Genomic DNA, 27971 nt, shown 5'->3' with positions numbered 1-27971 from the left:
GCAAGTAGGTCTGTCTCTGTCCTGTTGTGTTTTCACCACATAGAATTCAACTGGTTTGAAGTTAGTTTTGAACTAACTGTCCCAGCTTAATGACATTTTAATGGTGTAAAGAGGTCTGCTGGAGCAAGTGCTAAAGTTAGCATATATCTTAATACTAGGTAGCTACTTAACTAACATGTAGTTGAGTGGTTAAGTCTCCCTCTTCAGTTCAGAGGCCAGTGTGACTGCTGCTGCTACACAAGGTCTCATAAATGTACTAACACGAAATATGTAGCAGCTTCAACACTAAGGTTAATGCCCAGGGTTTGTTCTTGTCGATCCCGCTGCTCATGTGGATGCTACTGTGGACTTGCTCCAGCTGACCTCTGCCAAAACCAATACAACATTTTTAAGCTGGTTAAGATCTACTGTTAACTTCATATCAGCCCAATTCTGTGTGGAAAAAAAAAAACATGATAGACACAGACTTGCTGTCTGGGAGCTGCAGCTGAATTTGTGCTGCTCTACATTTCTCCTAGTGAAATGGTATGGTGTGTTTGACAGTGGGTACAGCGTAATGGAGTGGACAGCGAGGCATGAGCCATGTGACAATCAGAAAATTGTCACTGAAAAAGTTTGGGATTGAAAAACTTATATCAACAAAAACTGACAAGATTGTAATTATTTTCAATATTAATACTTACGTTGATGATGTGTTTTTTTTTTTTTTCAGCACAAAATACTTTAATGCCAATGTTTTATTTTTCAGTTACAAGTTTGTTTTGAGTGCCAAGTGTTATTTTTCACTACCAAAGTTCAACTATCACTGTTCTATCTCCATATCAGTGGAGCCTGTCCTCAGAAACTACAATCATAACAAGGATGAAGCAGAGTTACCATCCTTAGAGTAAATAATGAAAATGCGATACTTGATAATATCACACTTACATATGGATGTGCAGACACAGAAATGTGATAAGCTGCTGATAAAGCCTGCTGTTAAAGGTTGGGGAAAAGGCTAGTGTTCACAGAATGCACAAAAAGGTGGTGTCAGTATCAGGTGAATCAGAATGTAGTCATATGACAATTTGTTGAAAAAAAAAAACAGCTTTAAGATCTTAATGAAACGTCAAAAAACATTAAAAGCACAGTAAAGTGGTGAATAAAGTATGTAAACAGCATTCATGAAATTATCACGTTACATTTATGATCTATAAAGCACCCTATGAGTTTGTTATCCTTGCCAAACATCTCAGTACAAGTCCTGTAATTTTCATGACCTCTGGCATCAGTAAAGTTGCATTCCCTCCAGTTCTAACACCAGAAGTCCATCAAATACCAGTGAGTACAGTCTTACTTTCTGTCATAGCTCTGTATTAAATTGAAACTTTTCTATCTACTTCTTTCTCTTTATTGAAATTTATTTTGGAAAAAGTCAAGAAAAAGAAAAAGTCAAACCTCTATTATTTCAGTAATTATTATTTCTAAGGTTATATCATTTCTTTTCAGTCTCGGTTCACACCCTATTGTCACCATTTGCATACCCCATTTCAGTCAGACAATTCCCTTACATATTTTTTTTTCAAAAATGACATCTCAATGACAGTGAAATGCCCAAATAGAAATGCTGAGCTTTTGCCTCTATAAGCTTTCAGTGTAGTTATTCCAGTGCTCTGCCTTTAAGCAGCTCGTTCGCTGAATGTAATTCAACACCGCTCTGGTGTCATTCGGAAAACTGAATGTAACCAATTCCTGGGAGCAAATTGAGGGACTATCAATTGTAGTGGAGGGGTGTTTTGTCACTACAGGCATGTCAGAGCAGAGATGGAGTGAGGGCAAGTATAAGAGGCAGGGAGGGGGTTTTGCTTCAGCGGGAGGGGGGTTAGTTTGGCAACATTTCTGTGGGTCAGACAGTATTCCATTGCTCGACAATAAATCTTATTTAATATCTATTGTGCTGCAGGTCCTGTTTGGGTGCGAGTCTGTGCAGTGAGCGAAAGACGAAAAGGGAGAGGGAGGGAGGCGGGCAGGGCGGAGTGGCATAAATAAAAAGTGAAAGGAGAGGAAGCAGAATGGGATATTGGGGGCATTGTTGTATTAAATCAGAATAATAAAATGGTGAACTCAAGAAACAGTATCTAATAGAGACGTCTGGGAGCCAGAGAGCCACAGTTACCCACCAAATGGTATCGGCAGTCCACAGTGATGCTGACACAAGGACACAGCTGCAGCAGCCAGTTTTAATCAACACAAAGCAATGCAACTCCCACTCAGAGAGTAAAGTGGCTTATACCGTAAAAAGCCATTCTGCGTCTACGGGAGTACAGCCTTAAAGTGTTGCTGTGAAATAACGAGCTCCACCGCTGGTTTAAAGTGTGCTGTAATGGTATCAAACTCCCTAAAGGAGGCTTGTCAAAGTGTAGCACGTAGCCCGGACGCCATCTATGCTAATCGCTGCCATCACAAATGTTCTGAGCGTTTGATATTGCTGCTTTAAGCTGCATGTCCTGAGCTGGGTAACATATTGTGTGCTTAGATGATTTATTACTTGGTGATACAGTATAATAGCCTCATTGGAGTGAAGGCATATAAACAACATCTATTAGCTGCCATCACTGAACACACATAAACTTAAACACTGCCTGTGACCAAAGCAGTAGTATATTATTATCACTGTACTGAAATCTCACTGAGTCTCCCAACAGTGTTTAGTCAATATATAAAATCCTGTTCCAAAAAGCAGATGAGGTTGGCAAAAGCGACCCTTGTTGGCATTATGTATTATAAATAATGACATTCACACAAATTTCTGTCAAAACAATGAACTACAAAGAAGCAAATTATGAATTTTTGGAGTTATTTTGATGACTTCCACATATGCAGGATATTCCCCATGTAAATAAATTACCACCAGTTTCACATGCTACAATACAAGCTGGGCACTAGACAGAGCAAACCACATGTGCAGTAGCCTACTTCTGATGGTTTTCCAAACAAACTAAGAGTATAGATAATTTTGCTAAGAGCTGGGTTAAGGGACAGAAGAATATAAATCTTTTTTAAAGGCTGTAAAGGTTTGAACAACACTGGGTAATGATATTGCGTAAGACGGCTGAAACAATTGTTGGACTAACCTAAAATAATGATTTCCTATCAAAGGTACAGCAGCTCAGGAAACAACTGAAATCTTTGTAAAGGGCAAATACTAAAGCCTCCCATCAACCATTATACAACAGCTCGTGTGATAGACCATCATAAAGTCTGAGTGAAGTCATGGTGATTTTCTACCTCTCTTTTTTATATTTGTCATTTCAATGTTAAAACACTGTGATGAACTGGTGACCTGTCCAGGTCCAGAGCTGGGATAGGATCCAGCAGATCCCTGCGACTCTAAATAGGAATAAGCGGCAGTAGATAATGGATGGATGGATGGATGGATGTTCGAACATTATTCCAAAATATCAAGCTAAACAATTAAATAAATAAATTCTTGAGTAGTGAATCGTAATGGCCTGACATGCTGACTATTATGTGATGATCACACTATAGTTTTAAACAGAAAACTATGTTCAACAATATGAGAGTACCTACAATATGCTACATGTAATTAATGAGTCAAAAATTCTTATAGCTGCACTTTTTGTCAAACCAGCCTCCATTTGGTATTTAACTGCACCAAAGGGCAGCCAGGTATGATATCATAACATGCTAAATTGATCCAGTTACATACTATGGTAATACAGTAAACCCCCAAAATTCGTGGGGGTTACGTTTCTAGAGTACCCAGGAATTGTGAAAAACTGCAAATTTTGGATGTGGCAAAAAAAAAAAATGCTTATAAATGCCAATTTTTATAGCTAAAACCCTAAATATGCCCCCAAAACACTTTGATTTAATTTCAAACTCAGCTTAATACATTATTAGTAAATAAATTAGTGACCTAAATTAGTAACCTATATTGTTCTTAATAATTAAGTGTTAAAACGCATGAAAAATAATTTATTGCCATGAAAAAAATCCATAAAAATTGCAGAGGATATTTGCAGTTTCCACGAAATTGCAGGGGTTTCCACAAACAATTATTAGTTAGGTTCTAAGGAAAAATCCGTGAACGACTGAGACTGCAAATGCTGAACTGCAACTTTGCTGGGGTACACTGTACAGTATTAATGCTTGACCATGCACGTTATAGGTATTCAGACAGATGGCGTACATCAGAGACTTAATCAATAGCAGAAAAAAATGTTTTATCCTTCTCTTTTGTCTTTCATTGCAGCTTGCCATCAGTGCCTGATCAACTGTCTTCCTTTGCTTATCATGGTCACTCAGATGGCTACTGTGCATCTACCAACCCTTGTCATTATAGATAAACATGTGTCTTGCTCAGAACCCTCTCCCCCTGTACCCAGACAGACAAGTATCAGTGCTTGACCACATGTCCCTCCCTCATTTTGGCCACTCGGAGTTACATTAGTTGGCCCATGTCCAGCTCAACAACTCCTTTTTTCCCATTGAAATGGCATACTGCAGAGGTCAGGGTACACTGAAATAGCGACTGTTTGGAAATGTAAGATAGCACATACAGGTCTATAAATACATAGATAGATAGATACATATGTGTGTGTGTGTGTGCGCACGCAGTTCACATGCATTGCAGTACAAGCAAAGGGCATTAGGTCCAGACAGTAAGACTGCACCCTCACAAACAGTTCTGGCAATGCTGATGTAGAGAGAGTGGGTAAGCTCTGTCCAAAAAGTCATTAGATTTGTCACTAGTCACTAAATGGGTCTGAAAAGTTGACAAGTTGGCAACAGTTCCACAGAGGACTTATCCATGCTTCACACACACACACGGACCTTTACATGACAGATAACTCATTCACGCTCCAACGCGGTAATAAATATTGGCATTCAAACTTCTTCAAAACTGCCAGTCTTTATGACTTTCCTTAAAGTCACACATTTTCCACATGCTGTCTTCACAGGTGCCACTGGTTTGAGAAACAGAACAAAGAAACTGGTTTCTTGTAAAGAAAATAGTCATAGATTCATCACATCTAAATGAAAAAAAAAAATCCTCCCTGACTATCTATTAATCTGAATTCTGAAAAAAAACACACACAGATGAGTTGTGTTATTTAGCAGCTGCCAGGTCTCATTATTTGCATTCTGCTGCAGTATGGGAGAGAATAATCATGAAGCCAGTTTTACATTCACCGACACTTTGCTCACATACATACACAGACTGCACTGCTTGTCACAAAATAGATACCCTGGAGAAAGATAGAGAGGTAGAACGCAAGAAAGCCCAGCTGGGAAGTTGAATAAAGGTGGAGAGAAAAACTTGGAGAACGAGGAAAGGAGAAACACAGCTGTAGTGATGAGGTGAAGGGATGGAGTGGGGCAGAGGGGGCAACTTTATCTCCAATTTTCACCGATAAAAGCTGTTCAGCACTGTAGTGTCCAGTCTCAACCCCATTCAGCCAATAGGGGTTAGAGCAACCACTCATCTGTCTTAATGGAAGTAAAGAGGAGAGATAGAGAGTGTGAGGACAAATTTTGGGTCAGTGGGGAACAGGAGGGTAGTCTGTTTGAGTGTTATTCTCGACCCTTGTCCTTCATGTACTCCCAAGGCTGCAGTCATGAGGGGGGCTGCCCATTACAAAGCTCACATGGGAGAGTGCGGTGAATGACAGGGAAACCTCTGGCACTTGCTCCACTGACAACAGTGTTATTGAAGGTTGGGGACATAATTAGAGGGCACACCAGTGAGTACAGAATGTGGAACATCATTAACAAGCTCACATTGTTGAAGTGGGGACCGTAATTAAAGGGTTCCCACAGCAGTCGGAGAGAGCTTTGATTGGAGGAGTAGAAGGACAAAGTGATTTCACTTATCTACCACTAGTGGCTGTTGTGACCTTCACACCAATTGGTAGTAGATAGTGTGTTTCTGTGTGTGTGTGTGTGTGCGTGTGTCTGTGTGTGTGCGTGCCTGCCTACTGTATGTGGTTGTCTGTATGCATGTGTATGTATTTTGACTTGATTGGGAAAGAAGAAAGATACAAGGTCAATTACACACTGGAGTCTCAGAAGTATGACGTTGTTCATCTAAATAGAAAAAAGACAGGGAGGATCAGTGATGAAACAGCCAATTCACTGTTCACTATAAGGGAAAAGGTCATATGAGAAAATGTCCAATAAAAGGGCAGAAAACAACTTATACAAAAGCCCCTGAGGGCCCGAAATGAAGCACAAAGTTGGACTGTGAATCCTTTTCCTGTCCCCTGTGGAGGCTTTTGTAACTACTCAATGCGTGCAAAATGATTTACCATAGTTCCTTTCCTCTTTCCCTGTAACTATTTAACTTGCAGTATGGCCATTTGTGGAATTCTTGCCTTGACCAATCATTCAATTGTCCAGACAAGCTCAAATCTTTTGGGACTTAAAATTCCTTCATTCACTCAAAAAAGCTTAAAATTCATTCATAGTTTTATCTACCTGTGAAGGAAGGATGTCTGTCTGTACCAGAACTTGACCTGATGCTCAAAAGAGCCAAAGCAACATGGTAAGTCACTGAGTAGACATGCAGGGTGAGCGCTACAACTCTGGATGTCTGGTTGGGTTTGTTTCCCCTGGAGGAGTTTTAGAAATCAGATGGATTTTACTACTTTTCACTGCTGGAAGAAGAACTTAGAGCTTGCCAAAATACATCATTGTCAGAAAGGAATAAACAAAAGACAAATATCACAGCCTCAAAATCACAGCCAGTGTTTCTAAAACCAGATAGTGGACAGTAGATAATGAAGGGACATCACAAGGTCTGAGAGAATAATGCCTTGGTAAAAAAGACTCACATAAGGAAGGTGTCATACAATAACCTTAAACCTCAAAATCAAACCTTGGCTACTGAAAACCCAACTTCCTTGCAAATAAACTGAAAGACATACTGTACTTTTTTATTAAGGCAGGTTTCCCAGTGAGCGTATCTTCAACCATGTTTGTGACATAACCTGAGGGGAAAAATAAATACCTGATAGACTTAAAGCAAAAATGTTCAACTAACTGGCTAGCTCTGTGCACCAGCTTCCACCTGCTAACTTAACCAATACTCACCAACTGCTCCCATTACCTAACAGAATCAAATTTTCCACAACAGAGGTGTGTTTAATAAATCAGCTTATTTCCTGCTCACTGCCTACTGCAGCTGATGGGAAAATTGAGATCCTGTCATAATATGCTGTGTGGACTGGTCATGTGCATGCTCTTATAATCTTTAAAACTCTACACATGTGCAAGCATAAGTGCAAATACGGCACAGCGGCAGAAATAGTCACTGTAAATGTTTAATTCTTTGGCAGCATAGTAAGAAAAATTGTCATGTTACTCAGAGATTTCTCTCTTTGACCAAGCAAGAAGGCAGGCAAAGATTCAGTGTCTGTATGTGTGCTTCAGTATGTGGTGAGAGCCAAAAATTTTGGCATTTTCAAAAGACCTTTTCTTTAATCTGATAAGTAGATGACAGAAAAATCCTATGTGCATACACACTGTGCTGCCTACTCTGACTCCAACTTCAGTTGTGTTGGTGTTTTCATCATACTCTGCTGACCATGAGCAGCACAAACAAACATAGCATAATGGCCCTTCACACAGACAGATAATACAATGACACCCATAGAAATCAAAGCCTTTCAACACTATGTCTATTAACACCACCATTAGAGAGAGGTGAATGATTTATTTACTTGTGTAGCCCAACAAAACATATCAATCACAACAACCTTCACAATCAACACATGCTACTACGGGGCTCCAAAGAGCCATTTGACAGGTATTGGTGGTGGGAGGTATTTTGTAGAAACTACAGCTGCAATTCCAGGTGGCAGGCTGAATATTTACTACAAAAACAGAGATGGAGAACCAAGAATACATGAAAACAAACTGCCAGCAGGCTAGGATAAAGACAACATGTATGAATCAAACAAATTAAAGGGCACCGTTCTCTTTGAAAACACTGTGTGGAGTTGCAGTATTAAGGCAACCATTTCAAAAGGTATACAACTACAGTACTGCAACTACGAAAACATATATTCATCAGCAAGTGTTGGACATGCTTAAGCATTGATGCACTAACAATATACTGTATGTGCTGTGGAAAATGAAGCGTGTTCATGCTTATGTGTGACAGAAAGGAAGGCCCAAAAAGGGAAATGAGGAAACAAGGAGAGGATGTGCACTACTAACTGAAAGAAAAAGGTTCAATATCAGAGGTGTTCCTTTAAAAACAAGTGTATGAAAGCTGAATAAATGCATTGAGATAAGGTTGCTGGCTAACACACTGGATGCTGTCTACTTGCTCAGCTGACAGAGCAACCCGCAAAGATGAAGAGTCTAAAACCCATATCTGGATAGCAACATCCCTGCAGTAGATCGACTAGTCTCTCTGTCACGCTTTTCTTTGCTTTTTCTTTATATTTTCTTTCACTTGAAATGAGTTTCACTCCATCTCAAACTCTCCACACTGCCTGTTTCTCTCACACAATTATCTGTCACAGACAATACAGACATGAAAATCAATACGCAAACTGTTAAGCACAGCCTTTGTCTTGTAAGTTGCATGTTTCAGTTTGTGGTGCTTTAACTCCATATGCTGTGTAGTCCCTGTATGATGCAGTAATGACATGTATTACCTCAACTTAAAAGCAAGCGAATAGCTTGCATGTTGTGTTTGCAGACAAAAATATTACTATATTGTACTTTTGTAAGCCTGACTCTATGTAAATGTTTAAATGAAGATGAATATCTGCGCCAGAAGGCGAGGTGCAGTGTCCTGCCTGCCTTAGCCAGGTCTGTGGTTTCCATTAGTCAGAGTTATAGCACTAAAGGCACTCTGTGAGAGCACTTAAGGATGGTGATAAATACCCACAGCCACTAAAACAAAGCTGACTGACAACTCATGGACAACAAACACCTACATCCTCCTTGACTCGTCAGTCCTAGGCTCCTCTGCTGTACCCTGATCTCCAAAATTCTCAGGAACCTCACAGAAATCACCTGTATACCACTTATGATTTTTTTAATTGCAAATTAAAAGTGTGTGTTCCAACTACAGTTCCAACTCCTCAGCCTCCCTGGGAAACACTGGACCAACTCTACACCCATGTGCTTTGTGGACTTGGAGAAGGCATTCAAGCGGGTACCTCGCGAGATGCTCCAGGAGTATGGGGTCCATGGCCCTTTGCTAAGGGCTATCTGGTCTCTGTACAAACAGGGCAGGAGCTTGGATCACATTGCCGGCAGTAGGTCAGACCTGTTCCCAGTGCATGTTGGACTCCAGCAGGGCTGCCCTTTTTTCACTGCTTCTGTTGATTATTTTTATGGATGGTCATGAGCTATGGGTCATGACCGAAAGGACAATGTCTCAGATACAAGCGGCTAAAATGAGCTTCCTTCGCAAGGTGGCCGGGCGCTCGCTTAGAGACAGGGTGAGGAGCTCGATCACCCGGGAGGAGCTTGGAGGAGAGCCGCTGCTCCTCCACATCGAGAGGAGTCAGCTGAGGTGGCTTGGGCATCTGTTCCAGCTGCCTCCTGGGCGCCTCCCTGGGGAGGTGTTCCGGGCATGTCCCATCAGGAAGAGGCCCCGGGGAAGACCCAGGACATGCTGGAGGGACTATGTCTCCCGGCTGGCCTGGGAACGCCTTGGTGTCCCCTGGAAGAGCTGGAGGAAGTGTCAAGGTAAAAGGAAGTCTGGGTATCCCTGCTTAGGCTACTGGCCCCGCGACCCGGCCCCGGATAAGCGGAAGATGGATGGCAAATTATGCAACAGATTTTCATCATGAAGGTTTCTGCATTAAAGCAAAAATGATGACTTATGGTTATATACTTACAAATTAATCACCTGGGGACCCATGATATTAAATCAACAGGTTCTCCAAGATGACTACGACTGTGAAAGCCCATCATGAATGGACATAACTATATTGTACACTGAAACAAGGATCAAATTAGAGTTTGAAAAGTCTTCAGTTATTTTTCTTTGATTCACTGATCTTGCTTGGCATGCTATGTACAGACCTCATTAATCTGGCTCTGCAGACAAGCTCAAACACTCGACTGGGCAACATATTAAAAAGTCGAGTCTCAGTTGATGCCAGCAGTCACGGACTCTTTTCAGTGATACTGGTTGTTCATTAGCAATTCTTTTAAAAGCAGTAATGCTGAGAAATAATAACCTTTCTTGTCATGTACTATATATAAACATATACCATACATCTTCGCACACACACATACACACACCTGAATAGATCACCACATTTCCATAAAAAAGTAATATATATTACATTACATTACTTTTCACTCACACATGAAGTAGCAACCTCTTAGAGAAGCTGAGAAAAAGAACTGATTCAGGAGAGAGTAGAAATGCCTTTGACTATGTAGTAAATCACATCAAAATGAATCTTTCACTGCTCAGTGGGCAAAATTGGATGTGAGAGATGAAAGCTGTGATATGTGTTTAGCATTCACTAGGTGTAACCTGCTGCTGTAAATGAGGGACTGAGGTAGTGATGGAAAACAAAGTATGGAGAGAGAGAGAGAGAGAGAGGGGGAGATGAACAGTGAGAAGGCTGATATTTATTTATTCTGGCGAGGGAGCATTTAGGTACGAGCACTTCAGTGAACAAGCAATCAAATTGCGAAAAACACAGCCTCATTGTTGACATAAATCATAATTATACCACAGCCCAACACTGCAATTCCTCATATAAGAGCAACAGCAATAGAAAAATTAAACAAGTGCGGTTGTGATGGAGTATAATCATAGGTTATAACTGATGTTGAACAGAGCTTCTCATTTTGCGTACCGTATATGTGAAGTGGTGTGTGCATGTGTGAACCTCTTTGTATAGCGCAGTAGGCTACAATGAATCTACTTTAGATTTTACCATAAGAAACTAAGAGAAAACGAGCCTAGGGAAAATTTAACAGATTGATCCCCTAATTTTAAATAATTAACAGTATAGTCCAGCTAGCCTTTTCTTTTTATAAAGGTCAATACAAAGTATTAAGGTAGTGTGAGTTCAGCCAGACACCAATGAACCAATGAAAGTTAAGCAAACCGTTGGGTGTGTATTGTGTTGTGTGAGATAGAAAAATTATACAGGAATTATGTTTGGGAATACAGAGTACAGTAGAGTATATACAGGTCAGTCATACAGTAGGTTGGCTTCAGGAACAAGATATAGTAGTACAACAATAACTGCACTACTTTATGTTACATGTCCAGCCTTTGAAAAACTTAAGCAGATTGCTTACTTTTGTCTCACTTCCCGTACAAAACCCCAAAATATTAAAGTTACAACGATTAAACAGAAAATACTCACATTTAAACATCGGAAACAATAAAAATGGGAGATTTTTTCCTTTATAAATTACTTACTCAAGTCATCAAAATTGTTGTGGAATAATAATCTGAACATGAAGCTATTAATTGGTTCCTTGTTTCAGCAAAGCAAAAATGCAGATTTTTTTTCTTGTGTGAGATTTTTTTTTTTCTATAAACAATCTTGCATCTAAATTGCTAGAAATTGTTAGCACTACCTTCTCTATGCACAGAAGATGCTCTTTTTGATCCTGAGCCAAAAACAAAAGATCAAGGGGACAAACAATATGTCAGAGCTGCCAAAGGCTGGCCAGCAGCATAGAGGTTGTAAAACTAAACTGGGTCTTAACATCAGCAACCACAAACTATCTGAAACACACCTAGATGTGTCCGCCTCTTTCACATAATCAAAATTCATAGGACATCTATTGAGATGTGACAAATTTAGGGCATCATTATTCATTGTATAATGGCATGAAAGGGTCACCATTCACAACCAGAGGAGATCTCCCCTGCAGGATTTCATCTGACAAAACAAAACACTTTTAAGATTCCTAGTCAGAGAAATCGAGACTGAACAGTTATAAATACTGTCACCTGAGGACCATTCATCAGCTCGCAGTGAGAAAGCAAGACGATGAGAGAGAAGGAGGAGAAGAAGGAGGTCCAGGAAGCTGACAGTTTAATGCGGTAGCAGGGGAGTAACAGGCCCACAAGGTCTAAAAAGCAGTTAGCATCATTGAGCCAGATACACACATAAATGGGCTGCACCCAAAACACACACCAAATGCAAAAAGAAGCTGTCAAGCTGTGCTCACAATGCATGTAAGCATTTCTATGTGAACACAGACAATCAAAAACGCACTTTTGGTTCATGTGTGAGGCTTTCTTGAGTTGTCCTGAGTTTATTATTGCTGCCTGAGTTTATATACATAGCTGGGAGCCACAGCTGAAATTATGCTACTTTTTTTCTTTAACATGACAGGGAGGCATGGATGGATTACTATGCATCCATCAAGTGTTTTGCTGTGTGTTTGTTCATTCATCCATTACAGTCAATTGAACAGACACAACCAAAGGGCGTGTGTGTAGGATGTCATATTTTCAGTTAGCTTGTGTAGTTTATATTTGAATGTGTGAAAGAGTGAGTGTGAGAGAGAAGGCAGTAATTCGTGGGAGTGAGGTCATGTTTCCTGGTTTTTATTCGAGCTTAATGCATCATTTTCAGCAGAAACGTGGTGCCATCATTCAGCTCCAAAATTACAGGTGAAAATTGTGACATTTCCTCAGCTCTTTCTTGTCCTTTCAGCACTAGTGTTTTGTTCTGTTTCACCCTTTGGACTAACTCCCATAATCTTTTTACATGATGAATGCTAGTGAGCAGTTATTATAATTCTTAGTCGAAGCTGAAAGAATAAAATGGTGAATTTCATTTGCATTAGAAAGAAAATTTGTGGCACAATTTAGCCTCATATGACAAGATGATGATGAACTAGTATACAGAAAATTTCCCTGAAAACCAGGGCATAAAGCATGTTGCTGTGTCTGCTACTGTACCAACAACACATTTCATACAAGAAAACTGGCATAAACACAAATTGTCCTCTGTGGCAGTGAATTGGATCTGTCATCCTCAGAGTGGAGTAAGGCAATAGAATACGGAAATCACTCAAAATCTTTGAAATTACACACATCTACATGCATAGAGACAGGCAGACTCACAGAACCTCTGCTCTGAGGGTATGATAATGTTCTCTTTTGCAGCCACTAGCCTGCTTCCCCACAATGCCCAAACATAAACTGAAATTAATGCAGAGGAAATAGATTCAGGTCAATTCTCGGTTGATTTGAGAGGTCAAATATTCATTCTGTCCCCCAAAACTGTGCTGTGCCTATCAAGGCAGGTTGAGTGAAATTAGATACAGTTTCAATGTCTCATGCTAATGAGCACATCTTTAGTTACATGCAAAAATGAGGCTTCACCATAGTAGTCATAGACTTTGTGATACAGCAGCACATACACATGCATGCAGCCTCTGCTATTTACCTCCATTTCAACTGTACTGTAACTGGGTTTTTAAAAGTGGATGATACTTTGAATGCCAAAATACAAAATGTAGTGTCTTCTTTGACTCGTTATAAAAGAATGAAAATAAACAGTTATAATCAACGTACAGAAAACCTGTTTTCAGAATGACAGTTTTACACTTTAGGTTTACAGAAAATCCATTGGCTTTTTGTTGTGTTTGACAATTTTGATAAAGCTCAGAAAATTCCTCTGAACCTTCTAGGTGTTATGGTCCCTGTCGAAATGTCTTTGCAATACTCTGTTTTAAAATCCTGTTCTCATTTGAGCTTATTTCTTCTGTTCTGTGTGCTGTTACATCTTAGATAGACCATACTAAATTACATAATTCATTTGTGTACATGCCTGTTACACTGTAACTATAGGTGCTGTGAGGACATTTAGGATGGGTTTATTAATGGGGTTTTTTTTAGTTAACACTTAGTAATAGGGTTCAGGGGCATCACAGTGGTGCATCAGTTAGCACAAAAAGTTTCCAGGTTTGCTTGAACCTGGACATTTCTTATAGGTGTGTGGGTTTTCTCCTGTCGCTTCTCTCACAGTCCTGATTAGGTTGTTTGGTGACTCACAATTGCCTGTAGGTGTGAATGTTCTTTGTGTCAGCCCCATGATTTGTGATCTGTTGCTGTTCTTTTCTCTCTCCTCTATCCACTCACCCCAACCGGTCGAGGCAGATGGCCGCCCAAACTGAGCCCGGTTCTGCTGGAGGTTTTTTCTTCCGTTAAAGGGAGTTTTTCCTCTCCACTGTCGCCAAGTGCTTGCTCATAAGGGAATTGTTGGGTTTTTAGTTTTAGTTTTTGTAAAGTGCCTTGAGATGATTTGTATTGTGATTTGGCGCTATACAAATAAAATTGAATTGAATTGAATTGAATTGAATTGAATTGAATTGATCTGTCTGGGTTACATGCCTCTCTCCCAGTGTCAACCAGTTAGTAAATGATAACACCAATAAAGTATGAAATAAGTAGACGCTGACTTGCAGAATAACAGATAGATGGAGCAAAGCATCCTCAGCACTATCCATCCATCCACCCATTATCTATGCCTGCTTATTTCCTATTCATGTGGATCTGCTGGAGCCTTGCTCAGCACTAATGTATGTTAAAATTAAGGATGTCCTGATCAGGACCAATCAAAACATTTTCTTTTTACCCCATGGGTAGAAGCTTTATTGAGCTCGAATCTAAACTCAATCTTTTGTTTTACACTGCTGTCACAAAGGTATCATAAATGGAGTACAATTTGCAGCATGACAAGACTGGAACGGCTGCAGTGTAAAAATTAGGGCTGCCACAAATAATCAAGAAATGCTCAAAGCAAATTCTTTGCCTCGAGGATTTGTTTAATTACTATCCCATGCATTATTGGAACTGCTTTGCCTAGGTATCATTGTTCCACACGGACCGTGACGCCCAATGCATTTCAGTATCAAAAGTTGGTACAATGGCAGAGAGTGAAACCGTCTATAAAAAGCAGAAAATGTCCAAAGTTTGGGATCATTTCAAACTTTAAAAAGATGACAACACAGTGCAATGTGTGTATTGTACTGTCTTTAAAACCCTTTTACACTTTAAGGTAAAAGTGACTTTTGTATTTGTCCTCCTTGTCTGTTATGTCCTCATCTCTTGCTGCTATTGCTGCTTTTCCTGCCAACATATTTTTGGAATGATCAAATGTAGTGAGAAATCTAAAATTTCAAATTTGGCTACTCATATGCCAGGAGTTACTGAGCCCACCGTGGTTTGCAAGATGAACAGTAGTTGATTGTGCTGTCTGAAAATATTAGAATATAAAAATGCCTCACACAGATGGTGACTGGCAGGTGTGTTTTCATTTTCCTGATCCTCAACCTGACATGATTCACGTTTTTGTCATTGGACTGGTTTACCTAGTTACTCATGTACTTTGTTTTTAACTTCAGAATGAAGGCGCCACATGATGCACCAGTGTGTAGATGAAAACTTTCCATGTATCCATAAAGAAAAAAGTACTCAGAGCATGCAACAATTTACATTCATCAACATTAACCACATTTATGCCAAAATTTACAATGACAACAATGACAGTATAACTGCAGCTTTGGAGTTGATAGTCTGAGGAGATTCACATCTGACACATGCTTTGGTCATAGCAACAACAGCTCGCTTTTGGCTGTCTGTTTTGGGAAGTGGGCAACTTTGCAAAATAAAAAGATCATGATCACATACATTATAAATAAGTGTGTTACAAAAAAAGCAGAAGAGTTTAAAAGGTCCATGTTTGTGCCCATGTGTGTCCAGGAGTGTCTTTGTCAGCATGTAGAGCATGTAGAGTCAGATCCAGACAAACATTACAGATATTGGCACTGTAGAGTTCTGTGCCCTGTATCTTGGTCCAGAACAGATGGCCACAGATCCATTCAGCCAAAGCCTTAATAGAGCCACAGCTGCTGGCAGACAAAGTGAATCTCCCTCCATATGCACTTCCTTGAAAAACACAGCACTGCTCTGTTTGCTCTGCTGTGGGAGTATGGCACAGTCTACAAGCTGAGACCACTGATACTTCTCCATTTGTACCAGTCCACACAAGGCAATTTGTTCACATTTAACAAAGGCTAATACTGGACAGGCAGACCCTTGTATCCCACTCATATTTAGCAATAAAACTAGCATTAACAAGGTGACAGTGGGTTCAATATTTTTATCTAAGAGCCAACCCGTCCACTATAATTTTCACACGTGAGAAATACAGCTGTGACTGGAGTTCTAGATGGCCTCACTGAACTCATTACAAATTTCAATATAATTCTTTTTGTGAAATTAGTGCTGTAGGTATTTCTTAGTATCACTATATTCTCAGTAAACTGCCATTTTTGTACTTCTGGTAGAGAGCTTCTGACTTGTGTATTTGGAAAAGTGCTTATTGCTGTAATAATATTAAATTGCACTAAAAGCACTTGTCAAATTTCAATTAGAGTAAAGCATTAGTCTCGACACAAGACGCTTTGATTTAATCTTACTGCATTTTGGGTGATCATCATAGATACATTAGCAAACAAAAAGGCAAAGAGACCTTCAAAAAAACTGATAAGCTGTCTCCTAAACAACTTCAGTCTGTGGAGTTAGCATGCTATCTCCTGTGTTTGCTGGAGTTCTGTATGTTGTATCAAAAATATGTCCTTTCTACAGTTACTTTGTCACCTGTCCATAAAGTTTGTAATATGACTGTGTGTCTTAGCCCCAGGATAGACCATGTAATGTGCCTTTCTGCTTTCTGCCCAGGGTGTGCTGTCATAAGTCTCTGGCTTCCTTATGACCCTGACAAGGATTAAGTGCAGAAAATGAATGAGCAATTCTTGCAGTTCCGTGTTAGGAATATGAAGTGTGACTGCTATTATTGCCATTCCAGCCCAGGGGAGGAGTGAATCTACAGTGGAGATGTTGCAATGGTAAAAGTACTGGAAAGAGCAAAAATTGCTCATCAGAGAATGGATCTGTAGATTAAAAAACACAGTGTCTTGAGAAATGCAAAGAGAGGTCAACCAAGGAAAGAAGTAAGAAAGGAGAGAGACTTTCAAGTCACTCAGACAAGGGACAATAGATGCTCACCAACTGAGAAAGTAGGGGGCTTGACATTTCTAATTAGTATTAATTAAATCACTGAGTGCTTTGTTTACTGAGTGGGAGCGACCACGGATCAACAGTCCCACTTGCTGTAAAAGGGGTATCACAAACATCCCAAACACAAAAATGCATTTTTACACAGACACACACACGCACGCACACACACTAAAATCTGTGCTCAGTTGTGTTCATGTACTCTGAGAGATCGACAGGAGAGAACTCATTAAAGGTACTACCACGTATTTGTGGGAAAGAAAGTGCGGAGAAAAACTTATCACCAAACTTCAGTGTCTACATCAAAGTCCAAACAATCCAGAAGTGCTAATCTGTTTTGGCACTCGGCAACCACAACCAACAGATTGCCCACACACACACACACACACACACACACACACACACACACACACACACTTTAAAGTTTGGTATGCTGGTGCTTCATGTTGTTATCTAGCTTTCTGCAGCAGACTCATCCAAGGTGCCTCATGGTGCATGTGTGTCCACTCACTCCTTCAGAAATGCTCATGTGAGTTCTCTGGGAATGTTTGCGTTCAGACATGCGTGTGTTTAGGGGGATGCAAATAAAGATCAAATAAAGAAATGTGATGTGGTGGTACAGCATCAAAGGAAGAGCACATTCTTTCAGGTAGTAGGTAAAGTGAAGTGAAAAGGTAGGATGGAGATGAAAGGATGTGGGATGATGTGACTGAGAAGCAATCAAGTGGATGGGCTGACATTTACCAAGGGTCATGGTCTCTAGTGGCCTAGGTCAGGTGTGGAGAATATGAACTAGACTGGATATTTTGTCAAAAAATGAGCTGGAAGAGATGGTGTGAGGAAAACCAGAGAATGCTTGAAATCAATAAAGTGGATCTGTAGTGTGTGTACGTGTGTGTGTTTGGGAGGGGGGGGCATTGGGGAGTGCAGAATGGGTAGGAGATGGCACAAAGGACAGATGGTGTTTAAACATCCCCAATGCTGAGAAAACTGGGGGAGTGTCAGAAAAATTAAAAAAAAAAATAAATCAACCAGACACACTAGTGGTGTCCAGTTTCTGTCATGGTGCATCCATGTGGTGCACCCCATGACACTAGTCTGGGTACATTACACCATCTGAATACCATAAGCAATGTGACTATTCATCAAGGCTTGCTAAGGCGAGTACACACACTTATTAAAGTAGTGCTTCCGTCAAGAAAGGACATATAGTCCTTTCCTTTCTTGTTGCTATGAACGACCAAATAGAGCCCAAAAAGTCTATTTTCCTCAAAGAAAAAGAACAATCACAAAAAGGCAAAAATCATGACCTATTGTTCAATCAAAACAGTCTGCTGAATACATAAACAGAAACCAAAGACGATGAAAAAGCAAAAACTAGGACAGTGACAGTCCCCTGTCGATCTCTCATTCAGTCACACCTTGAAGTCATTCCCACATCAGCCACACAGCAGGACTCTCTGCAGCTCAACACTGCAGTGACAACAATGATTACCATCCTCTTTGACAAAGTGATGTGCATCAACAGTACACCAGTTCATGGGCACATTGGAATAAAACTGTCCTCTAAACAATACAAGTCTTAACAGTTGTCAAACTCTAAATTTACAGTATGTGCAGTGTTATTCCTAGATTTTGTTTTTCCATGCATTAGCGCTATTGTGCATTCATCCACAAGCCTGCAACACTGGGCCTGTATTTCCATGCCTCAGCGGAGGAATGCTTTAACCCTCAGGGGTCGACAAACGCACTGGCGCGTTTTGTGGCATCTTGTCCTGATACAAACTGAAACAAACTTAATCCTTACAATCAAGCTGGGACTAGGGCTGCAACGATTACACAAGTAAATCAAGGAACTGATTACAAAAAATCCTTGAAGCAAATTATTTGCCTTGAGTATAGGTTTAATTACTATCACTTGCGTTACCGGACCTGCTCCGTCTAGGGATCGTTGTTCCACACGGACCGTAATGACTGTCGCACAACATATTTCAAAGTAGGCGCTATGGCAGAGATGGATAGAAAGAGAGAGAAATGATGGATAGCTGCAGCCCTAGTTGGGACACATTTTCCCACTGAATTAGAAAGATTATAACATTTGACTAGTAGGTAGAAGGGGTTACTCATGTTTTCCTCCAATCTATTCTGACATCTGATTCCATGGATTCTATTTATTCTTCTAAACAAATTTTTAGTGCTAGTATGAAAAACTATGACAAAAAATTGGTTTAGATTTGTGTTTTCCAATTAAAAAGTACTACTCTATTTTTTCAGTTTTATGAATACAACAGGTAATGGGTAACTTACATTTGTACTATGTTTACACTTCTATAACTTTTCATTTTCACGGTCTGGTTTAAAAAATTAGATTACCTTTCAAATGAGACCAGGGTTGAGAGTGGAAGAGAGTGGAATTAAAAGAACATTTGACGTTTATTAAATTGTGTCTTAGCTTAAACATGTGCTCTGCATTTGTTTTAAGTTCTGCATAACTTGAGTGGGTGATGACTTGATAGTCCTGTTATTCCAGTTCATCAATAAAACGGTGGTGAGTACCAAGATGTGGAGTGTCTATTGGTTGACTTTTGGAGGTTTCATCAGCTATACAGGGTGGCAAAATAAAACTGATATTTGAACTGTTTACGCAAACTGTTTGATGTGAACACAGTATTGATACTGTGGATGCAAGGACTTGGCATTTCATCAAATTATCTATCTGACCGCAGGCAACCATGCAGGGCCCATTTCTCTAAACAACCAACTGGGAGGGTTTACCCTCCGATCAAGGTCTCTCACCTGGGACGCCTCAGAACACATCAGGCTGACTGAATTGAATATAGATATGGGTAAATGAATTATGAATTATGAATGGGCATCAATCCAAAATCTGAAAATGCAATAGCTTTTCAAATTAAAATGGATTTTCTAACCAGCAGAGAAAGTGACAGCCCTTGGAAACTTTGCAGACAGGGTGAAGTCCTACAGAGGGGCAGATATATAGAGAGGCCGACATGAGAATTAAAACATTTGCCCTGCAGGTCACTATATCGTATAAAGCAATGCATACACAAAGTTGCATTTTTAAGTCGAATTTTATAACACAGTATATTTCAAAAGATCTCTAATGCTTTAAAATTACACTGATTTAAAGCAAAACAAGAGTAACCATGACGTGAATATTACGACTGCAAAGATGAGTAATTCTAACCAGTGAATGGCACCCATGGGTGCCAAAACAAGAATTGGAAAATGTGATTGTGTGGTATAGATAATGGATGGTATAAATAATGGATGGATGGATGGATTGTGTGTTGGATGAAGGTTCAGTAGCAGCTTCACATGCAGCAAATGCCTGTGGATGTATGACTGGCAGACACACACACACACACGGGAACAATTCTACTATCTGTCACTCCTATTCCATGTTGGGACAGCTAAAGTTGATCTCATTAACTTGCCCTTCATTCAAACAGCTAATTACACACAGACACACAATCAAAGCCTTCAGCTCGCAATCAAGTCCTGATGGGGGTTGAGAAGGCAAGACAGAGGAGGGTAAACGTGAGCGAGAGAGAAACTCTGCAAAAAAAAAAAAAAAGAATGAAGGAGAGCTGAAAAAGAAAGCAGAGCACCAAAAACAAAAAGGGAAAGAGAGCGGACGTTTCATTACTACTAAGTGTTCAACAAGTATTTTACTTGACTGTAAGCTGATTTTCCTTCTCACGTACAGCAGCGGATTGGCTCAGAGTCAGAATCTTTCTGAAAAGCTATTTGTTTCCGGTATCCCTAATAAAGGAATTAATGTTATGTTAATGACTTTTCAGCCTATTACTGCACTACTGATGGATCCATCTGTACTTGAAAATGTCTTTTCCTCCAGAAACCTGCTGCATGGTTATTTGTGTCACAGTCTTTGTCAGGTAATTTATGGGACGGCATTAAGCCGTTAATACATTGTGTAACAAAAAAAGACGACAGTTTAATGGCATTGCGTAGATGAGCAAACTTGCCATCAATAATGCTGTATAATGAAGCCTGCTGAAATCTACTGGGGATGGAAAACAGTGGCTGATGAAACTTAAAAGAGAATACTAAGAATTTTTGTATGTGTGAGTATGTGTGTGTGCACATGTGAGTAGATTATTTAGAGTTAAAAAAAAAAAACAACAAAGAAAAACAGAAGAATCAACACACATTATATTCACCAGGTAAAGAACCTTCCTAGAAGGTGAAAAGATCCAATACTCAAGTCCATGTATACTGGAGGAAGCAGGTGGTAAAGTGAAAGGAAGCAGTAACTTGGTGTATGCTGCATTAGTAAACTGCTAAAAAAAAATATGTAGAGAAAAAGGCCAGAGTTAAGAGAAGAAGAACAAAGGTTAAACTGAAGAAAGGTCCATTCAGGTCATGAAACAGCTCATTGCTGTCATCATTTGCCAAGCTTCCTGCTTCTTCTCTGCATATTTACCTACTGCTTACTTTCTTCCTTTGTCTCTTCTCTTCTGTCGTCTTGCACACTGAGTGTCTGAAGTCAGCAGCTGTTATGAAACATGCTTCTTTGCTGTATTTCAAATCTGAGAATCTGCAGTCAGTTCTCTTTCTCTTTCTTCATCTCTGTCTCTGCTTGTGTCTCTTGCTTTATCTCTCCATTGTTGCATGTCTATTTCAGACAGCAGAACGTCTGACACTTTCTTTGACTCTTTAAGTAAGGTCACTGTTGATTGTTTCCTGCACGCAGCACAGCAACAGCACAGCAGCCACTTCATCACCACTTCTTACTCCATCAGAGACCATAGCAGTTCTGTTCAGTCATTTTTCAGCTATCATGGCATAAATATATGCAACAATTGGCATAATCATTGGCAAAATACTGATAATTTTCTCGTCATGCAGTGTTTTTTTGCTCTACTTCCCAAAGTTTTTGAACTGCTCTACTCACTGTTAGCTAGTAAAAACAATAATGTGCCTATAATTTGAACATGAAAGTATTTTGTAAGAACAGCTTTGACAGACTAATTTATTGCTTCGATTGATTATTTGAACTGTTGAAAAGCCCATGTAGTTGTCTTTAAATGGCACATTTACAGATGGAGTGAGAGTCTTAGTGTCTGCTGCTGAGTGAAAGTGGTTGATATTTTTTTCTGTGACTGCCATCCTTTCTATGCAGTACCCGTGCTTTCCATTGAGAGCCGCACGCAGACACCAAAACATATGTATTCCATAATCCATAATCCAGCTGCAAATTGCAAAAGCTTAGTTGAATGCCTTCAGCAGGATGAATCTTACCAAAAGCTGATTTAGTTTTATTGAAATCACTGATCATGTTATTTGACATATCAATAGGCCTGGGGGATTTAATCCCTATACAGAAGTGTCATACTATGAAGCAAAGCTACACACCACACCTCAACAGCAGCTGCCCTGCAGTCATCCAGACAACTGGAAATAATTAGAGCTATGTAGCAGAAGATTAAGATGGATTAAAACTGGTGTAGGAAACCATCCGAATGTTGTCATATCACTATGGAGATAAAGGCTTATGATTGTGTGAACGCTGTATGGAAATCTGTGCATTTATTATGGGAACTAAAAAAAAAAAAGAATAATGTACAGATGCATGACCATACACTCTTTATGAGCCAAAACAGTTCATTTTAATTGTCACAAATTTACAAGGCATATAGCATATCAAAACCTAACTTCTTTCTACAAAACAATTTTAAAGCAAGTTTAAAAATAAAATAACAAACATGGAAATTTATTTTAATGCAATGTGTATGTGTGTGTAGGATATCTTTACATAGTGTGAAGGTAATGCTTAGACAAAAACTAATATTACATTATGCTAAATAATAACAATTCATTACTTAAGTGCATTTTGTATTTGTGCTATATGCCAAATTTATTTATTCACATTTACTTAACAGTTACTGTACATCATCTTGCCAACCCCTATTCAGGCCCATCGTTGCATACTTTTGCATTCTTTGAAAGTTTCTGTCTTCCTGTATTTGTTTTCTCACATTCTCTCCATCTTCATCTCCCAGCTAGTCATTTATCATGTTCTGTGGGTGACAAGGATCCTGTACGAAGGTACTGGAATAAATGGCCCCCTGCCCTGCTATCGACAGGCTCTACTCAATTGAATTTAATGCTTGGCTGCCCTTGTGTTTTCTTTTTCAGTTTCACAAACTAATTTATTCTAATTTCTTGACGTCTCCCTTTGCATCTGCAAGGTCTAACATCAGTGCCACCCTCTTGTGGGACTGTGGCTAGGGTGGCATTAATTAATTAACCACTTAATCAGAACCAATTAATGAAATAATGCATGGCTTGATTAACAAAATTGCTATAGGCATTTCAAAACAAGGTATCCAATATCTAACACAAATAGGTTTGGAAATGGCACATAATTATTCTCTGCCATGTTAATTGAACATCTATGGATAATGTGGCAATCTGGTTATACTGGAGTAGGAGACAATTATTTTGTCAGTTCAACTGCTAGCAATGACAAGGACTGTCTGTACCATGTTAACAGAAAACCAGAAGAAGAGAAGACAACAGATGGTCCCTCACCATAAGGATAGTGATAACGTTTTCACCTTTAGACATAAAAGGTGATACCTGAATAAGAGTGCATACTGTACAGCTATATCTCCTTTTTTGACACATGGAAGAGAAGAAGAAATGAAGGCCAACATACACAGCTTATACTGTCTTACTGTAGCTACTGTATGATAAGGAATTCCTTTCAGCCTGAGCACTTCTGTTGGGGACCACTCAGTATGCCTCCACGTCCCCCTGCCCTGCAGAGTCCGGAAGTGTGCCTCAGAGGAAAAGGACAAAAGAGCAAACAGAGATTCGTTTGTCGTCATCATCTCTCTCTGGGACACTTGCACACTCTGCACCCCCCACCCCCCGCAAGTCTCTCCCAGAACATTGCGCTCAATAACAGCAAAACCAGAGCTGCAGAACAGAGTACAAACGAGCAAAAGAAAATCCCCGAATCGGAGTGCTCAGTGTGCTGTTGCGAATTTTCTGCCTTCCTGGATCACCACATATGAGCATTCAGCTGGGCTGCTTCAAAACATACACACTGCAGTGCTCGTCCACACAGAGAGAAGAACACACACAGAGCACACACCTACAAAGCAGCTGTCAATCATACAGCTAAGCCCTTACAGATACGCAGCAGGAGCAGCCAAACAGTCAAACTTTAAAAACTTGTTAGTGTCGCCTCCCCTCAAAGAAGCTTCAGGTACAGAGTTTTAAACTACCTTGGATCATTTGCGTTATTGATCAGACCATTGAAACTGGCATTGGAGACAGACAAACACTTTTAATATGTCCCAGAGAAGGAGATGACAGTAATGATAACTGAATTATGTTGCCATGTCTGTGTTGCAATGAACCAATATCAAGGGAGTGAAACGCAAAATTCAGAAAGTTCCACAAAAATCCTGCAGATGATGTTTTCAAACTGGACAAGCTATTTCTAGAATAGACTCAAAAGGTAATCAGTAGTTTTATTAAACCACTGTTAAGTCATGGTTTTAAAACTTTGTTTTGTGAATACCTCAGCTGGAGGTTATATTACAGAAACAATATGTGACAACTTATGTTGAATTCTGAAGCTGTTAGTGGTTTATTGGAATGTGGGTACTGTAAATATATTGACTGTCCTAAGAATAAAACATCTTCAAAATTACCGTCTGCGTATTTGACCACTCTTTATCTTGTTTTATTTCATTAATTCAAAATCACTCTACTGTGTAATTGTACAGTCTTAGAGACTTGTTAATGTAATCATATAAAATGTGCCTTTTGATTTGCTCATGAAAACACTGAGGTCACACAACACTGTCATTTAAAGCTGAACACTAAGAATATGGTGTGACTCCTGTGCAGCTAAAATGGGAAGCAACTGTCAGAATCCTCCACCAGCAGGTCAACTATAAGAGAGTAAATGTTACACTATAATAATAATAATGAGCCTTTTTTAGATCCAGCGATTAGAGACTGCTTTTTTATTTTGACTTGACATCTCTGGGATGTTTTCTTTTTTCAGCTTAAACACCAGAAAGGACACTGCTATTGATCAGTAAACTCAACTGCATGATGATTATTGCTTGAAGAGGAGAATACATGTTGGGCTGAGGATACTTGTCACCTTACGTACAGGATAAAAAAAACAAACATAACTTATGGCAGGGCAAAAATATAAAAAGTACATTCAACCAATATAACTGCCAGAGAAATACAGTGCATCTTAAATATAAGTCGCCTTCAAAAAATGTGACCACTCTGAACTCTAAATGTAAACCTACAGTAAGCGTAGCATAAACATTATTATGTCTGATGGTGATACCTAACATCAGCAGCTCATTTCACTTTACCAGCAAGCAACCTCCATACCTTGCAGACATTTCCTGCAACAAATAAAACAATACTGCACTGGTCAGCAATGGTCAAAAATATATTACCTCAAGAGTACTCAGGTGCCTAAACAGGTACAGTACATTTGCCATTGGTGCCTGTGTTTATGAATGCATGTATTCATGTCCATGAAGGAATGAATGTGTGAATTTTTAATTGTGTATGTGGATATTGTGTGTGTTTTGGAGGCAGCCCTGCTCTAGCTCTACTCCCCCTGCAGGTTCTCTCCACAAATATAGTCCGTGCCACATATAGTACATCATAACAGAGAAGTAGCCAGATAACGCTACAGGTTGTCATGTTTCATGCATTCTGATAAGGCAGCCAACATGAACAGAAAAGCTATGAACAACGTGGGCAGCCTACAGGGTTGACAGGCTCTGACTACCAGTCAACCATAGTGGGACACAACCTTCCTCTTAACACCTCCACTGTACCACAGTGCAACACACATCATATAATGCAGCAACACAGATAACACAGGTGACAAGTGGATTTGAGTGTGGATAACATACAGTCTATGTTCCTGCTGCTGTACACTAAAGCAGGGATTGTTGGAAACATCTTGGGTGAGAGCACTTACTAAAGAAAAGGCAGGCCAAGAAGACCACTATCAACCCACTTCTTGTAGGTAGCTTTGTGCTTCATCACTGACAAATCACTACACTTAATTTCAAAAGAGATACAGGTATGGCTAATAAGTTGTTAATACAGTAAAATGAAGGGACATAAATTATAGAAGACCAAATCTATTCTGACAGATAATGTTAGTGATGCAGACCACTGAACCATCAATTTGTTGGTTATTTGTTCTGTCTCTTTTCCACATTCATTAACTCATTTAGGTAAATATATTTCTCACTTCTCTTACAGTGTGTCTCTTTATCGACTTGTTTCTCAGGTTCCTGCATGTCATTCATGTATGTCAACTACTGAGGGAAAAGTCATGTGCAACATCACCCTGTAGTGCACTTCACTAATGCAAAGGAGGGCTTGTGTAAAAAGAATGTGAGTAGGGTCTGTATACACAGGGAGTTTCTTCCTTTCCTTCTTTTTCTTAATGTTTCGTCGTCTCTTTGTCCTTTCTTCTGTCATGCATGGTATTTTTTTTTTCCTCTGCCACAGCTTGTCACACCATCTAGTGCAACAGACAGCACGGTTATTATTCACTAAGCTGTGTCTGTGTATCACTGACTGGTCACATCCTTAAGACCCTGCATGTCTCGTCTGCTCGATGGTTAAGTGGCTGTTTCTTTGTGTGCCACCAGCTGAGCATGAGGTTTCAAGTATGCATCACACCCTCTGGAGTTCACAGAAGTTGTTGCGCAGCCACCCTGCCCTGTCCAACCCCATTGTGCCGACTGAGATGGTTCTGACTGAGCTGTCTTCAATAATTCATTCTGAATCAAAGCGAGACAAAATGGTTAGTAGCAAAAGACATTACTTTCCACTTGGGGAGAAACGCTGTTGAAATTCAAAGCTTCAAGTCTTTTACAGGAGTTCAGCTATGCTGTGAAAACAAGCTGAAGTATGGGCAATAAACACCTAACAAGTGTTACATTGTCATGTCTGATATATTGTGAAGTAACCTAATGTCCTATCATTTTAAGGAAATTGTGTTAATTGAAGAAAAGCATTTTTTGTGTAATTTTTTAGTAGGACTGTACATCAGTTTGAAATTGTATGTACAGCATGTACATAAAAAAAAAAAACAATCTTCTAATTAAGATGAAACTGACATAAGTCATAACCCACTCCACTATACAGTATTCTATAATTAATAGAACAGACATTTGTAATATTTGACATATATTGCATCACAGTATATTATTATATTTAATAGCATTAAATATATGGCAACCATTGCATTAAGACACAATTTATATTGTACAATATTATCTCTTAATGAGTTTTATTTCAAACTAGTTGTTTAGCTTCACTCTTGAGCAAACTGCTCCAGTTCTCTCAGATTTGACAGGTGCCTTGACCAAGCTGGGCAATTATTTTCTTTCTTCCACTGCCTCAAACAACTCTCTTCTTTCTGTTCTGCGTGTTCAGTGTGGTGCACACAAAGATACCGAATGGCACAAAAAGCACGTTCCTCCTTATAATTAACCTGAATAACTAATTATACCACTAAGGACAACTAGGATACTAATTAAAAATAGTAGTGCACTTGAAATTATCACTATCATTCACTTATCTATCACCATTTCTAAAGGGTAATAATGATTTTGTTCAGATCATTTTAGAAAATATTTAGAGAATAATCAAGAATTCAGTTCTTTTCATGAATTCTTTGTTTTATTCAATAGCAGCCCAATTAATTGCAAGTATGCATGACAAAAGAGCTTTTAAATTTTGAACACTTTTCCAAAAGCACAGAGCAATGAGGTACAAGTGTACCACCAGTTTTAGGCACATCTGTATATGGTTGTGTGACTTTGAATAGTACAATATTACTCCTCTCTGTTTCCCAAACAGTTCT

At 39.4% G+C, this 27971-nt stretch overlaps 1 protein-coding gene across 2 annotated transcripts in view; it reads right to left on the bottom strand.

The window, feature by feature from the left end:
* The window catches only part of cdh13 (cadherin 13, H-cadherin (heart)), a 365066-nt gene that overhangs the window by 300541 nt on the left and 36554 nt on the right, over positions 1-27971 (bottom strand). The gene's annotated exons all lie outside the window — the stretch shown is intronic.

This window comes from Mastacembelus armatus, chromosome 6 (assembly GCF_900324485.2).
Source record: "Mastacembelus armatus chromosome 6, fMasArm1.2, whole genome shotgun sequence".
NCBI lineage: Eukaryota > Metazoa > Chordata > Actinopteri > Synbranchiformes > Mastacembelidae > Mastacembelus > Mastacembelus armatus.
Note: the sequence above shows the minus strand (reverse complement) of the source record. Positions and strands in the feature narration are given on the sequence as shown.